This window comes from Carcharhinus amblyrhynchos, chromosome 2 (genome assembly GCF_965287045.1).
Source record: "Carcharhinus amblyrhynchos chromosome 2, sCarAmb.v2.hapA, whole genome shotgun sequence".
Classification (NCBI taxonomy): Eukaryota; Metazoa; Chordata; class Chondrichthyes; order Carcharhiniformes; family Carcharhinidae; genus Carcharhinus; species Carcharhinus amblyrhynchos.
Window position 1 is genome coordinate 103,897,443 of NC_137325.1, and position 17,275 is coordinate 103,914,717.

Consider the following 17,275-nt stretch of genomic DNA (forward strand, 5'->3'; position numbering starts at 1 on the left):
TCTGAAGTACACGCTCACTTCATTTTATCTCTATCGTCTTAAGTCACATTCCCTGGCAGATATTCACACCCTTCTTTTGAAATAAATTGCCACAGGTTGTTGGATGTCATTTCACAATTCCAGCTGTCAGCCTCTTTATTTCAGGAATGTTAATGCATTCTGTCAACACTGTATTTTCTTGCCTGCTCCCTATCAAAATGTTCCCTCCCAGTGACATCATTTGATAAGGAGGTGGACACACAAAAACATGGCAAACTCAAGAAATTCTCTTGCTCTTCTTCTTCCAGTTGCCATTCTTTAATTTCCATATTTTGTCTTAGAATGGCGTATGTGCTGCTTGGGAATGGTTGAAACTTCAGCCCATTTATTCCTACTACCGCTAATCCATTTTTATTCAATGAGCTGTCATATGCCAAATACAGGAAACATTTTGACCTCGACTACAGATCTTTCAAATTAGCGCAAAAGGTAAGTTTTAAGGCCATAAGATATAGGAACAGAACTAGACCATTTGGCCCAATGAGTCTGCTCTACCATTCAGTCATGGCTAATTGTTTTAATGGGATTGAGAAACCCAAGAATATCACAGGAACAGGCCCTTCGGCCTCCAAGCTTGTCCCATCCCATTTACCTAACTAGGCCAACCACTTGCATCCTTCTATTGCCCATTTGTTCATATGTTTATCAAGATAAGTCATAAATGTGACTAACGTAACTACCTCACTTAGCAGTGCATTCCACGCCCCCACCACCTTGTGTGCAAAACTTCTCCGGCACATCTTCACTGAACCTTCACAGCCACCCACCCACCTTAAATACACTCGATGACCTGACCTCCACAGCCTTCTGTGGCAATGAATTCCTTAAATTCACTACTTTTTTGCTGAAGTAATTCCTTCTCCTCCTCCGTTCTAAAGGGTCATCTCATTATTCTGAAGCTGTGCCCTTGGATCCTAGTCTCGCATATAAAAACTGTAACTTTGAGTTGATACAACAGGTTTTATGGAATCATTGTTCTATTGTTTGTTACTCTAACATATGGAAAACAAATTATTGAATTCAGAGACCACAGTACTATATTTTGGGAGGTACAATCTTTCATTTACAGAGGTATATTGACTGGCCACCTGCTAGCAGGTAGTTGTAAAAGATCACAAAGAAAATCCGGGTTGTTCCTTAGATGGTCATTCATTGCTCAACATTCATGGGAAAATATGTTAGTTTCTCATTGCCACTTATAAGACCTGCTTTATACAAACTAGCAGTTGCATTACAGCAATAACTGTAATTCAGAAAAACTTGGTTCCTTCAGTGGGTAGAGGTCACTGAATTCATAAACCACAAACCTTGGAGAATGCTCTGGGGTTCCAGTTTAAATCTGCATTCAAATTTGAATTCTAAAAATGAACCTAGGCTCATGAAAGATGCTATATAGATACAGGTGGTAGACATGTTTAATGTCAGCCACATTTTATATTCAAGGACTACAGCTGAACACAGGTATATACAGTTCACACGCTTACTAGGATAATCACTGAGCGATCTGTCAGCATATTGGAAAAATGATTCAAGTGTCTGGATAAATCTGGGAACATCTTATAAAAAACGCTGCACATTGTCCCACTCAAAGACATTACTGTTACCTTGGAAAAAGCCACAAGAGATGGCCATCTAGAAGAGAAGCTATTAACACTAAAACAAACTACTGATTCCAAAAATCTGAAGCAAAAACAGAAAATGTTGGAAAAATTCAGTAAGTCAGGCAGGAAAGAGAGGCCGGAATCCTTCAACCTTGCTTGCAGTTGGAATTCTCTGGCCCCGCTGCTGCGTAAGAAGTCTCACAACACCAGGTTAAAGTCCAACAGGTTTATTTGATAGTAAACGTCACAAGCTTTCGGAACGCTGTTCCTTTGTCAGGTGAGGTTTGGTTGAGCACTGAATTCTCTTTTCTTGCTGTCAACGGTAGTGGAGTGTACGAGACTAGGGATTTCTAGCCAGAGTTAACGTTTCAGGTCAATGATGCACTGTCTGCTAAAATGGAGGCAGCCAATATGGTCTAAAATTTCTGAACTCCATGACAAGTCCAGAAGGTCAATGTTAAGATAGGCACTGCTGATGCTTCAGTCATTTGCAGCTCCCCAGACCCCTCCATAGATTCTTTACACATCTCATTACCACACTCCATTTTCTTTTATTCTTTCATTGGATGTGGACATCGCTAGCAAGGCAGCATTTGTGCCCATCCCTAGTTGCCCCCGAACCAATTGCACTCTCGATTTCAGAGGGCATTTAAGAGTCAACCACATTGCTGTGGGTCTGGAGTCAATCGTAGGCCAGACCAGGTAAGGACGGCAGATTTCCTTCCCTAAAGGGCATTAGTGAACTAGATGGGTTTTTCAACAATCGACAATGGTTTCCTGTTCATCAAGAGACTTAATTCCAAATTTTTTATTGAATTTGAATTTCACCATCCATTGTGATGGGATTCAAACAGAGTCCCCAGAACATTACCCTGGGTCTCTGAATTGCTCATCCATTGACAATATCACTATGCCACCATCTTAGCAGGCAGCAAGGGCAGTAGAGACACCTGGTCAGCCATTCCTGATGTGGAGTGGCACCCTTCAAGCTGGAACGTCCAGCTTCAGGCTAGTAACTAGTTTCAGGGAAAACAAACCACAAAAAACAGATGAAGTGCTTCGAAAAGGTTAATTCATGGCATGAATCAATTCCAGCCTCCAGGATTACCTGAATCCACCACAGTTTGCCTTTTGCCGCAACAGGTCCACAGCAGATGTCATTTCCCTGGCCCTACAATCAACCCTGGAACACCTCAATAACAAGGACACTTATGTCAGACTCCTGTTTATTGGCTAATAGTCAGCTTTCAACACTATTATTCCCACGAAACTCATCTCCAAACTCCGTGGCCTCGGCCACAGCACATCCCTCTGCAATTGGATCCTGAACTTCCTAACTCACAGACCACAATCAGTAAGGATAGGCAACACCACCTCCTCCACAATCATCCTCATTGCCCCACAAGGCTATGTTCTACTTATACATCTATGACTGTGTGGCCAAATTCCCCTCCAATTCAATTTTCAAGTTTGCTGATGACACCACCAAAGTGGGTCAGATCTCAAACAATGATGTGACAGAATACAGGAACGAGATAGAGAATCTGTTGAATCGGTGTGGCAACAATAATCTCTCCCTCAATGTCAACAAAATGAAAGAGATTGTCATCAACTTCAGGAAGTGTAAAGGAGAACATGTCCTGTCTATATCAACAGGGATGAAGTAGAAAAGGTTAAAGCTTCAAGTTTTTAAGATGTCCAGGTCATCAACAACTTGTTCTGGTACCCCCATGCCAACACTATAGTTAAGAAAACCCATCAACACCTCTACTTCCTCAGAAGGCCAAGGAAATTTGGCATGTCAGCTTTGACAATCATCAACTTTTACAGATGCACCATAGAAAGCATTCTTCCCGATTTTATCACAGCTTGGTATGACTCCTGCTCTGCCCAAGACTGCAAGGAACTACAAAAGGTTGCGAATGTGGCCCAATCCATGACACAAACCAGCCTCCTAGCCATTGATTCTGTCTACATTTCCCGCTGCCTCAGCAAAGCGGCCAGCAAAAGAGGACCCCACGCACTCTTCCGTCGGGAAAAAGATACTGAAGTCACGTACCAACCGACTTAAAAACAGCTTCTTCCTGGCGGCTTTTAGACTTTTGAATGGACTTACCTTGCATTAAGTTGATGTTTCTCTACACCCTGGCTATAACTGACACTACATTCTGCACTCCCTCATTTCCTTCTCTACGAACAGCATGTTTTGTCTGTATAGCGCGCAAGAAACAATACTTTTCAATGTATATTAATACATTTGACAATAATAAATCAAATTAAATGTATGCATGTGCTTGTCTGTCTTGAGCATTTAGAGACATGGGAAGTCACCAAATTCTAAATAAGCCGAAGAACAGAGTTCAGGGAGCAGCGAAAGAACTGAAGTAGCTACAGAATGAGTGACAAGTAAGAAATAAGCTGAACAGTAATAAGGTCAGATAAGGACTCTTTCCCAAAAAAGTTTCATATACCAGTACAAAGTACAAGAGATAAATCAAGTCAGATACTCGAATACAGCTTGGGGGATATGACACACTAGTCATTATGACATATCACTACAAATTATCCTCAGAACACAAGCAACGAGTCAAGCACATAAGGCATTTGACTCTTCGTATCTGCTCATTCAAATGGGTATTGGGTTGACCTAAACCTCATCTTCCAGCACTAACCTGACATCCCTTAATGCCCAGAAATTTGTCAAACTCCTTTCTGAATACATTCAATGGCTGAACAGCCTTGGCTCTCTAGTGTAGAGAAACCCAAAGATTCAGAGCCATTTGAATGAAGAAATTTCTCATCAGTTCTAAATAGTGATGTCTATTTTGAGGCTTTAATCCCATGTTCTAGGTTCCCTAGTTTGGGAAAACATTTTCTCAGACTCAACCTTGTCAAGTCCTTTAGAACATAAGAACATAAGAAATAGGAGCAGGAGTAGGCCACCTAGCCCCTCAAGCCTGCCCCGCCATTCAATAAGATCATGGCTGATCTGTCGTGGCTCAGTTCCACATTCCCGCCCTCTCCCCATAACCCTTAATCCCCTTGCCTATCAAAAACCTATCAACCCGCGTCTTAAATATATTTAGCGAGGCAGCCTCCACCACTTCAACGGGCAGAGAATTCCAGAGATTCACCACCCCTTGAGTGAAGAAGTTCCTCCTCAACTCCGTTCTAAACCGCCCCCCCCCTTTATCTTGAGGCTGTGCCCTCTAGTCCTACTGTCCTTTGAGCGGGAAGAGCCTCTCCACCTCGATCCTATCCATCCCATTCATCATCTTACATGTCTCAATGAGATCTCCGCTCATTCTTCTAAGCTTTAAGTGTTGTTGCAATTGTATAGGATGTTGGTGAGACCACATCTGGAATATTGTGTCCAGTTTTGATCCCCTTATTTGAGAAAGGATGCGGTGGCATTGGAAGCAGTTCAGAGGAGGATCATCAGATTGATTTCAGGGACGAAAGGGTTAGTGTACGAGGAGAGATTAAACACTTTGGGCTTGTTCTTATTGGAGTTTAGAAGGATGAGAGGACATCAGATTGAAGTGTATAAATTTTTTTAAAGGGATTGATAAAATAAACGTGGACCAAATAATTTCTCTTAAGTAACCCAGAATAAGAGGTCACAGGTATAAGTTGCAAGGTAGTAGATTTAAAACGGAGATAAGGAGGAACTAGTTCTCAAGAGGGTGGTGAATTTGTGGAACTTGCTGCCCCATAGTGCGGTGGAGTCTGAATCATCGAGGGAGAGATAGATGTATTTCTAATTAAAAGAGGATAGGGGGAAATGGGGAACAGGTGAGGAGGTGGATTTGAGACCAGGGAGTAATGATCTGATCGAGTGCAAAGCAGGCTCGAAGGGCTGAATTTGCCTACTTCTGCTCCTAATTCCTACACTCAAAGAACAAAACAGATCAGTGTACTGCAATTCGGAAAGGACGTTAATACATTAAACAAGGGGACAGAAAAGATTTATGAGAATGATTCCAGATAGTTATGAGGAATTTTATTTACACACTACGCAATAGGTCGAACTGGCTTCCTTTGGTGCTGTAAAAGTTGTGTTGAGCCCACTAATCAAATTATGATTTTCCACGTGCCTTGATACATCGCTAACAATGCATTCTAGCTTTTGCTAAGGAATTAAATATTCTAGGATAGGAAAATTGGATGCAACTATCACTTATTAAATCATTAACATGAGGCATGAGACACTATGGGGAAGGGAAACCAGAAACATTGTTGCTATTGGCATCTTTCTATCTATGAGAGAGGATGGACACAAACAATTCATTTAGACAGGAGATCTTCAACTTGTGCTAACAAAAAATAGACTGGGATAGCAAAAGGAAGTGAGAACGATGGCAAGAACTATAAATAACAAATATAAAAATAAATTTGATTGAAAGATTAAACAAGTTCTGACAAGTTTATTTTATAAAAAGGGGTCCTCAAGGATAATATAAGCCTTTGAGAAACATGTGACTATTACAAAAGAAAATAAGAAATTTAGATTTGAATAATTACTTTTTGTCAGCCTTAACAGTAAAGCATGATACTGAACCAGTTCTTCTGGTCTCTGAATGGTCAGAGAACTGAAGTACCCCAGAAGATGCACTAATGTTCCTCTCAAAAATCGCAATGCACTTCTAAAGGGAAATTCCCTTCACCCAGACCACTCTAAAAGGTCTGCAACTCTATTAGAGTTGGAGACTGTTGATGGTTCCAACTTATTTACCTGAAGAGTTACTCAGGAAATGTTAGACGGGGGAAAAAGGGGGGAACTCCTGGATAACTATACGATAACGCCCCCAATTACCTCTCTGACAACTACTGCACCACCCCCCCCCCACCCCTATTCTTTCCCTCTGACTCTCATCACATCATTTGAATTACCCCACCACCTGAATGTTACTCCCCCTCACCCTCCCCAATACTAACCTGGCTAGCCCCTGATCCAACTCACCCTGTCGTGACTAGCTCCTGACCAGACTCTGGCCCCCTACACTAACCCAACTGGAGCCAGCCTCGCTACTCGACTTCCCCCTACCCAGTTGGCCCACAACCTGACCTGACTAACCTCCCCAATTTGATCTGGCTACTCACTGACCCAATTAGCCCAAACGCACCTAACCATCTGCTTGCTACCTTACCAATATCCACTTGCACAAATTATGACCATTTATACTAACATTTGGTACGGAGAAATTAATACAATACATGGGGATGGAGCGATGACTGGCTAAATAAAGAAATTGGAGCCGATTTCAAATTCTTGTTGGCTTTCTTTCTGAAGTATCAGCCTTGTTTAACTTTTTAATTTGATTTATTATTGTCACATGTATTAACAGTGAAAAGTATTGTTTTTTGCATGCTATACAGATAAAACATACTACTCAGAGAAGGAAACAGGAGAGTGCAGAATGTAGTGTTACAGTCATAACTAGGGTGTAGAAAAAGATCAACTTACTGCAAGGTAAGTCCATTCAAAAGTCTGAAAGCAGGGAAGAACCTGTTCTTGAGTCAGTTGGATTCCTGACCTCAGACTTCTGTATGTTTTTCCCGACAGAAGGTGGAAGAGACAATGTCCGGGGTGCATGGGGTCCTTAATTATACTGACTACTTTGCTGATGCAGCGGGAAGTGTAGACAAAGTCAATGGGTGGGAGGCTGGTTTGCGTGATGGATTGGGCTACATTCATGACCTTTTGTAGTTCCTTGTGGTCCTAACAAACCTAATTGAAGACTTTTTAGAAAATAATTTAAGATAGCAGAATATGTTTGTAATTTATATGGAGTCATGAATGTACTAGGAGGTTAAAAACCACCAGCATTTCAAAAGGTATTTCAGGGGATGCAAGTCTCAGTAACTAAGTTGGCAGTGTAGACAGATAGGAACACTTTGGGTAGACCATTTAGGTTTTCATCTTCCAGGGAAGACAGACATTGTCTTGTTAATCATTTAGAACTACAGAAGCTGAGGGGATGGACAGTCGACATGCAAAGAACCAAAGGGAAACAGTAGTATAATTGGCAAGCATTTTGTGGAAAGTGAGAGGCAGATTCCTTCTAGCAGCCTGAAGGGCAGGTTTCCATATAGCAGCCTGCAAGTCAGTTTCAGCTAGCAGATCAGAAGCAAGACTGCAGAAATCTTTGTGGAGACAAAGATGACCGAACCAAGAGGTGCTGTTCCCCTGTGCAGAGTCTGCACATTCTCTATGTCTGCGTGGGTTTCCTTCCACAGTCCAAAAGGCACGGTTAGGTGCATTGGCCACATACCTCAGTGTATCCGAATAGGCATCGGAGTGTGGCAACTCAGGGATTTTTCACAGTAACCTCATTGCAGTGTTAATGTCAGCCTACTTTTGACACTAAAATAAACTTTAATTTTCTTGTAAATGTTCTTATCAAAAGAGTAATCCCCACTTAAACTGAGGGTGTATTTATAGTTCATGTGTGTCTTAGATAATTTAGTCCTGTTTATTACAAGAAAGAAAAGAAATGTACACAAACACAGTCTTTAAAAATAATGTTATACTATGACTGGGCTGGGCTGGGCACTGTGCTCATTGGGTCTTGCACATGGCTTCTCACACCATTCCTGTGAACAAAACTATTTGTCCACAAACCAGTGTTCCAGGTCAGGACACCCTCACAGTTAACAGCCAGGTTCTTAATAGTGGCCTTCTAGAAAATATTCTTTTACCAAAGAGATTTTAGCTAAAATTAATGTCAATGGATTTATCTGGTTAGGCAATAGAAGACAGAGTTAGGATAATGGATACATACCCAAATTGGAAAGAAGTGACTGATGGTGTCCCACAAGGATCTGTGTCAAAACCTCAAATTGTCACAATATTAGTTGACAACTCAAAATATATCTAAGTGAACCATATCAAGTTTGCCACTGACTCAGATTGGTGGCATACAGAGTAGCATGGACAGGAACATAAATCAGCAAAGCTGTGATGGATTTCAATCCAGGTAAGTGTCAGGTCATCCATTTTGGACTTGTGTATTATTTCAACAGTGAAAAGATAGGAACTGTGAAGATCCAAAGACATAGTTTTCTCCTTACACGCAGATCAATAAAATGCAGTCAGGTAGAAGATAAATCAAAGACTAATTGAATGTTAGCCTTTATAACGAAAACATGAAAGGGTGGACATGTTACTGATGCTACACAGTGTGGTTAGATTACATCTTTAGTCCTCAGTACAGTTCTGGAGATTGCTCCTTAGAAAGGATACACAAAGGATACAATGGAAGGAGTGTCACACAGATTCAACACAATGTTACAGGGCATGTAAAAGTTAGGTTATGAACAGAGAATAGGTTAACTGGGCTGGAATACGAAAGGTTTAAGGGTCTACCTGATACGGTTTTTCAGAATAGTGTGATCAAATTTGAAACCTTCGCCATTAACCAGGAGATCCAGACAAAACGATATAACCTTAAAATCATTAACAATCCTTCAGGACATAAGTTTGAAAAGACCTCTGTATAAAAGGGTGGAGGAAATATGGAGCCTTCTTCCACAAAAAGCAATTTGCATTAAAAGCAATTTGAAGTCAGAAATTGATCAATTTTGCTAGCCAATAACATTAAGGGTGGATTGAGTTGGAATATAGAACAGCTTTGACCTCACTGAATGGTGGAACAGGCTCAATGGACTGTTTCCAAGAATAGCTTTTCTGACTACAGACGCACAAGATTTATCTGTTCAGGAAGAAAGCAATTTGGGAATAGTGGTTGCAGGACATTGACCTTTCAGGTTACAAGACTGTAAAAACAGCTGATAAAATTCTACGTTTTATCTCAAGATAGATAATATAAAAGCAAAGTAATAGTGAACCCAAACAAACAAATAAAGTACTTATTTAGAGTACTGCATGTACCGGCCTCCAATATTATGCCTGGAATGAGGAATCTTACAGATTATGGGCTGATGTGTTTGGAAAGTGGGTCAGGGTGGATAAAAGTTCATGGAATCCCATAGAGCAGAAGGCCCATCAAATCAATCCCATCTAGGCCTCATTCCCATAACCCCAATATTTACCCTGCTCATCTCCCTGACACTAGGGGCAATTTAGTATGGCCAATCAACCTAACCCACACATCATTACACTGAGAGGAAACCAGAGCACCTGGGACAAACCGACATAGACATCTGGACCCGGGACCCTGGCACCAAGAAGCAGCAGTGCTAACTACAATGCCACCGAGCCACCTGTTGGGCATCGAGGTGATGGGGAATTTACTTCCAAGATTAATCGCAGATACGGAAGTTATATCACATTCAAGATTGATTGGGTAGTTGGATGAAGTAAAGGACAGGCTGCAAAATAATTAGAATAATTATTTTACCTTTGGTGTAAAACATGATTTAGTTGGACTGAATGACCCAGTTCTGCAACTTGGATGCATTTCTGTATGTTATATCGCAGATGAGGACACATTCACATTAAATATGGAAGGAGAGGTAAGATAGGCACTTTTCCAATGAAGCGACAGAGCCAAAAAGTTAGTTGTTCAGAACCGATTAAGGTTGTACACGCATGTAATAGTTAACAGACTCTCTTGATAAAGAGGTTTCTCCTGAACTCCTCATTGGGTTTTCTACGTACGTCCCATAGCTCCCACTCTCAGAAACGTCTTCTCTACATCTACCTTATCAAATAAAAAAACATGTAGCAACAAGGTCAAACACTATACAAAAAAATTGACAATCGTTCTTAATTTGAAATTTCTGGCTGTGTGAATTGGCGTGCTTGGGAGATTGGAGCAAATTCCGTTTCTTCAATACCGCAAAAAAAAATCACAAATCTGCAAAATGTTCCAAAATATAAAATTTGCACACGCTAAGTTTGCTGTCCAATTCCAAGGATAGGTAAAGCCAAGTTTGGAATATGTACTGAATTTGCCCAGAGCCCACAAGAGAAATAGCATTTGGCATATGGCAAGGGTGATCATGCATCTTTTCACAACAATATAATTAGGGCCCATCATGAGAATAATCAATGTCAAGGCTGAAAGCATTAATACAAAATTTTAAATACTAGAAAATCAAAGTTTACAAACTTTCAATATTTCATCCCCATAAATCAATAACCACACCAATTCACCAAAATTAAACTTTGGTCTTATATAAATAATTGATATTTATCATCTGAACAACTATATTTTATTTCAGTTTCAAATAGTCTTTAACAACGCCAAATCATTTATCAGTTCAACCAATGATAGCAAGCCCATCTGTAGGTCGGAATCTTCTGCTCTTGTTAATGGTGGGGAGGTGGGGAAGGGGGAGGTGTAAATAGGTGGCGTGGTGACATAGCAGAACACTGGCACCCTTCTGCCCCCATCAGCATCAAGTTCTGCGTGGGAAGGTGTACGATCCACCTTCCCTCTCCACCACTTATCAAAGCCACTAAACAGCCAATTAATTAAGGGCTTCACCCCATCACTGATGGTATTAACTCAGTTACTGGGGTCCTTCAAAGGCTCATTCAATACCTGATCAAGGGACTTGACATTGGGAAGGGAAAGCACACATTACTCACCTGGGACCTGGATTATTCCATGATCCTAGGGCACCGATGCCTGTCCTCATGGTGACAACCATAGTCACCCCTATGCCTCAAGGGCTACCGTTTTGATTGCTGGTAGCTCCCGGTAGGCGAGACTTCCGCTCCTGAGGTTTTCATTCTAGGAGAAGGCCTGCAGGAAATCTCACCACTGCCTGACTCACTTGTGGGTCAGTGGGCTTTCCCAAAAAGTGGCAGTGTGGACCTCATCGACTCTCCAGCTGGCAGGCAAGACCCCAACACCACAGCTAGATTCTGCTTTTGTTTAAACTAGCACCTTTGAATCAAATACCTTCTTCGAGTCTGGCATCAAAAATTTGATTTACACCAGGTGAATTCATGATTTAGCTGTAATTTCCACAGTTAACGTTTGAACAGCTTCAAACATGGGTTAAAGTTAGTTCAAAATAGTTTGACACCAAAACAGAAATTGCACTTGCCATGTCTATTTGATATACCACAAATATTTACAGGCAAGGCTAATAATATACAATTTCCTAACAATCCCCCTCTTAACAGATTTACATTACACAATCGTAGGTGGCAATGTATAGCTCCTGCTCTCACCAAAAAACGCTAAGCAAATAAAAACAGCACTCATCATTTTACACTTGGGAGGGGGGGAAGAATCAATCATGTAATTCAAATTAAGTAAATTCAAATGAGGGGTAGATTATATAACTGGTTTAACAATATGACTCGCAGCACTATTTCTCATCAATTCTTTAGTGTATAAACACAATCTGATTTAACCATTAAGTATCATTGTGCAGGATTCTGGTCAATTTGGGATTTTGGCATGGTGATTCAGTTATCCTATTTGTTAATATTGGAGTTTGCTTCTTTTAATCCAGCAAGCTCCTGAACCAACCAGAAGCAAGCAGTAAGGTGATTTTGGCAAATAAAGGGATGGCACAGATCTATCACAACACCTTAGAGAGGGAAGCTAACCTCATGAGAGCCAAAATCCATCAAATGACGACTGACATTAAGAAGCCAGTGATGAACTAACATTTGCTGGAATTTTACTGCCTCGCCAGCCCAAGGCCTCGGGTGGGATCTTGCAAGCCAACGGAGAATTCCATTCTGAGCCTCGCCCGTCCCAATTCTGGGATGGACGAGGTGATAAAATTCTGGCCATTATCTGGTAAAACTAAGATGCCCACGAGCTGGTTGATGAGAGTTGGGGTAGAGTTTTATTTACCTCCACCCCCCCCAACCAAGGCAGGGGATGGAGTATGAAATCAAATGGTCAGGATTCTGCCCACCCAAATCCAGACACAATTCATGCTTAGAGGGGCAGGGTCTCATGAGGCAACTCACCCAATCATCTATTAAGGCGCTTTTACTCACACAGCCTCAACTTTTAGGCTGGCAGGAACAGGTGTTGGTAGAGTGGGAAAGTGACATTTATACTTATCGTCATCTCAGTCAGGAAGGGGAGGGGGAGTTGCCTCACTCTGAAGGCCCTCAGTTGAGGCATCTGCACCGTCCCTCCCACCCCCTCACCGGGACATTGGAGGTCTTGGACTCGTGCCCTCCTGACCTCCTCTCCCAGCCCCAGGGCTTAACTTTTCAAACTATCCCGAGACTTAGTCCCAGGCATAGTGCTGCAGTACCACCTCCAACCACTACAGCTTTGTGCCTGGCCAGAGGTTCTCATGGGTGGACCTGTCTTCCAAGGGTGGATGGTAGTTCCTCCCACTGTCAAACAATTCACGTGAGCGTTAAATGGCTGTGGGAGCTCGAGAGTTGGCGGTAGTGCATTAGGAACTTTCATGAATGTGCCAGCAGGTTCAAAGCTGCCAGCATTTCAACAGGTATTTCATAGGGTGTGAATCCCAATGAGATTAGCAATTGTAGACAGACCAAAAGAAATTCAACACTCTGCTGAGAAAAAGTGCTTTGGGTAGATGATTGCACCATCCAGGGAAGACAGAGTTAACTTTTTAGAACTAACAGAAGCTGAGGGGACAGAGAGCCAAATATACACAGAATCTTCAAAGGGAAATAATGATATAATTGGCAATCTTCTCGTGGAAGCAGGGGCAGATTCCATCTCACAGCCTTTAAGCCGCTTCTGGCTAGCGGACAAGAAGAAAGAGTGCAGAAAACCTTCATTGAGGCACTTAAAACCCATATCTTCAGGGAGAGACATTCTCAGGATAACTACTCAATTGTGTACAGCATGGTAACTATAAACTGGCCTTTACATATAGATCTATTGGACTGGATATTGTTCGATAAGGAGGAAGTCCTGAAGGAGTTCAGATCCTGTAAATGTACTTTGAATCAAAAGGGTAATTCCTACTTAAACTGTGAGTGTCTAGTCTCTTGTACGTAACTGTCTTAGATCATAATAGCCCTGCTAATTATATATGTGTCTTCTCTTTATTGTAATAAATAATCTTTACTAAGTGTTACACTATGGCTGGGCTCGTTACTATTCTCATTCAGTATCACACCATTCCTGTAGACAAAACTATACACCCTCGCAAACCCATGCTTCCAAGTTGGGATCCTCTCGCAGACATCAGCCAGATTCATGACCGGAACTTTCACCAGTGGAGAGAAATTTCATAAGCATATATAAAGGATCCCATAGCACATTAAGGCAGTGCAACTCCCTTGATATTCTGACTGAAATTTCCTTTGCATCCATTAGAAGTGCATTATCTGGTCATTATCACATTGCTTTATAGGGTCACTGTGTATAAACTATCTGCCACACTTCTCTATATTACAACAATGACTCAACTTTAAAAGTACTTACATTAACAATGAAGTGCTTTGAAGATGTCCTGACAGTGTAAAAAATGCTATATAAATCCATGTTTTTAATTGGTTAATCTCCAGTATCATATCTCAGAGCCCCAAGATTTGATTGTCAAATGTGTTTATTTTTCTAGATAGCAAGAATCACACATCATGTTAATGGAAATTCTAACTACTTGGATTCCTCAGAAGTTTGGTTTTGAAACTTACCTCTATCATCCAACATGTATTGAAAGCCAGGGAGAACAAGATAAAATGAATACTGGCTTGCTTGGGAACTGTGTTATCTATTCAACTCAATCATTTCTTTCATGAACTTAGGAACATTCTAAACATTTGTATGAGAAAAATGAGAACACGAGAAAAAACACACTCTTCAATTCCCAGGTCAAATGGTTTCATAGAATCCTTACAGTGCAGGAGGCAGCCATTCAGCCCATCTGGACAAACTCACCAAAAGAGCATTCCACCCAAGACCCCCCCAGCCCATAACCCTATGCATTTAGCTTGGCTAATCCACTTAACCTGCACGTCTTTGGGCTGTAGGAATAAACCAGATCACCCAGAGGGAAACCACATAAGCATGGGGAGAACAATGCAAAAGCCCCACACTCACCCAAGGCTGGAATTGGACTTGGGACCCTGGCACTGTGAGGTAGCAATGCTAACCACTGTACCATCCTTTTGTGCTATCCCCTATACTGTGCAATATATGTAAACATCACACTCTACACTTCAATAAAGTGAAAACTTGTAATATAAACCAAACAGAATTCCTTAATTTTAATACACAACATACCATTTTAGGAAAGGATTGTTTTTCAATGATCACTTAAATCACCTAACCCACATTTTTTAAAAATGATAATTACTGTCCCTGATATGCTTCATTAAGCAGTGGATACACAGCTCATAACATTGATTAAAAATCATAGGTTACTTGAGTTCAACAGTAAAATAGCAAACCACACTTCCATGTTTTAGCACTTCTTGGTAGCTAATAAATAACTGTTGTAATTCAATGTGTATATATATATATATATATATATATATCTTAATAAGCTTGAGGGGGAAAACACTTGAAAAAGACAAAAATAGAATTTGTTCAAACTATAGATGCTTTGCAACTTCATGCAAAAGCAAATCTTCTGGTCAAAAATAGTTAACTCCTCAGGAAATAACAGACATTAAGAGACCCAACCCTATAAATATCTTGGCATTTACTATCCAAATACATTTTCATTTAATCTAATTTTTGTAATTCAATACATTAATCGTTTCCTTTGTACTCTACTGAACATGATGCCAGATAAGTCATTTATTCCCAGCAACCATGCCTGCAGCCCTACTGCTACTTCCTGACCCACCAAAAGTGCACTACAATGTGTCTCACTTCCACTGTAGAATATCTACCTCACCCCCTCTCTCTCTGGCATCTTTCAGCAGGATGATCTGCTCAGTAGAGGCACATCTGATACACACTGGCAGAAAATGCCCAATGCTACAACCTGCAATATTAAACCACACATTTATATCTTTTTAAATTGTACATAAATGCTGCAATGTTACTTCAACTTGCTGAGCAATCACACTGGAGTCAGCCATAATACTGGACAACAGCTGCTGCTTCTGTTTAATTCTGCTTCAACAGTAGCCACACTGTCTACTGACAGCTTCTGCCATTTCAGATTCCTTGATTCAAATCGTATACAAACCAAACGTTAAAAAGAAAAAGTGTGCACCACACAATGAACTTTTGTACCGATCAAGAACAGATATGCAGTATGTTCCACTTAATACACAAGAATCTACTCAACTCTCCCAGTAGCATTCAGCCATGTTCAAGGCTTGTACAGCATATCTTGCATGGGAAAGCGGTCTGCCAGTTATTTGCCTACCTTAACCCAGGCTAGGTTAAGTCAACCATGCTCCGATAATGCAGTCTCCAACAGTACAGCACACACAGATTTTGAGAGGGGAAATAAACAGACGAGTTAAAACCATCTTGCAAAATAAGCACAGTGTTTCAATGTCAGCCAGCTAAAACAGCATATCGATGTCATCTGCAGTCCCATGCTAAAAAGCATGAATTTAGAATCTTAAATCAAAGATATCAACAATCATTTCTCAGGCCAGGAACACCAACTGCATCAACATCGCAGTATTCCTAGGTGTTGCACTTATGATCTGCCTTAGGAATGCTGATTCAAGCCGATCCATTACAGTAATGCTTCACCCTGCAAACAGCCATCAGTCTTACCTTTAAGTCCTCGATACTTTGCAGGATTCTGTCACTTCTACTTCAATCTCTGGAAAGCCTGCTGTAACCTGGACAGGCCAATCAGGTCCAATAAATGAACTCAAAATATCTTCCTGCACTAGCAACCTGAAATGATGCGATTGTACTACTTTTGGAAGGGGGAAATAATGGAGGGGACTAAATTATCCCTTTCAAGTCAGGAAAGTCACAGCATTGTTTCATTCATAAACCAGCAAGCACTGTGAACAAAAAATACATTCGGTAGAAAACACATTCCTTTCAAAAACATATAATCCAGTACAAGCAACATTCTGAATAAACAGACCCTCTGGTGGGATGAGCTGGTCTGTATAGTTACAAGGAAGCCGAGATAGTCTGGCTCTGCAGCATGACTGCAGTCAGGAGTAACCATGCGGATTTTATCTTGACAGTTAGTGCACAGTACTCGGTTTACAAAAATTCAATTAGAAATCAATTGGAAGCACAGTGTCAAACAGCTAATAACAATGAGGCAAGAATGTAAGAAATATCTGCAACAGAACATAGAATAAGAGACCCCTCAGTGAAAAATACAAGCGCCCCTGGAAAACTACAAAGCGGGCATCCGAATGGCTTGGGGTCAGAAACACTGCTTAAATTCTTAGTTAAAGAAAAGGTTTCCAGCATTGACTGCTGCAGAGAACATCAGTCTGTATATTTTGTCAGATACATCTGCAGAAAACTAATTCACTGGATCCCGCAATACACGCACTGGAGCCATCAACATGTGGAAGTCTGTTTCATTCGCAGCAAAAAGATTGTTGAAAGTCAAAGCCATAGCCTACCGGGAGAAGTTCAGCTCAGAGAAAGCAAGACTTGCATTTATCTAACACATTTCATAACCAGACACTTCAAAGCACTTTTCAGTCAAGAAACTACTCTTGAAGTGTAGTCATTGCTGTAGCGTCGGAAACTTGGCAGTCAATTATGCACGCAGTAAATTCCCACAAAGAGCAATATGACCAGATAATTACTTTT

The 17,275-nt window shown here is 41.0% G+C and overlaps 1 protein-coding gene across 5 annotated transcripts in view; it reads right to left on the reverse strand.

Moving 5' to 3' along the window:
- cdk14 (cyclin dependent kinase 14) overlaps positions 1-17,275 on the reverse strand; it is a 524,692-nt gene that overhangs the window by 407,258 nt on the left and 100,159 nt on the right. Inside the window, exon 1 of one of the 5 annotated variants that reach the window (XM_080210293.1) lies at positions 16,259-16,374. The exons of 3 other annotated variants lie outside the window; for them this stretch is intronic. The gene's annotated coding sequence lies outside the window, so the exon portion shown is untranslated. Of the gene's footprint in view, positions 1-15,896; positions 15,972-16,258; positions 16,375-17,275 lie in introns of those variants that run through there. One more of the 5 variants, XM_080210297.1, reaches the window with a different exon arrangement.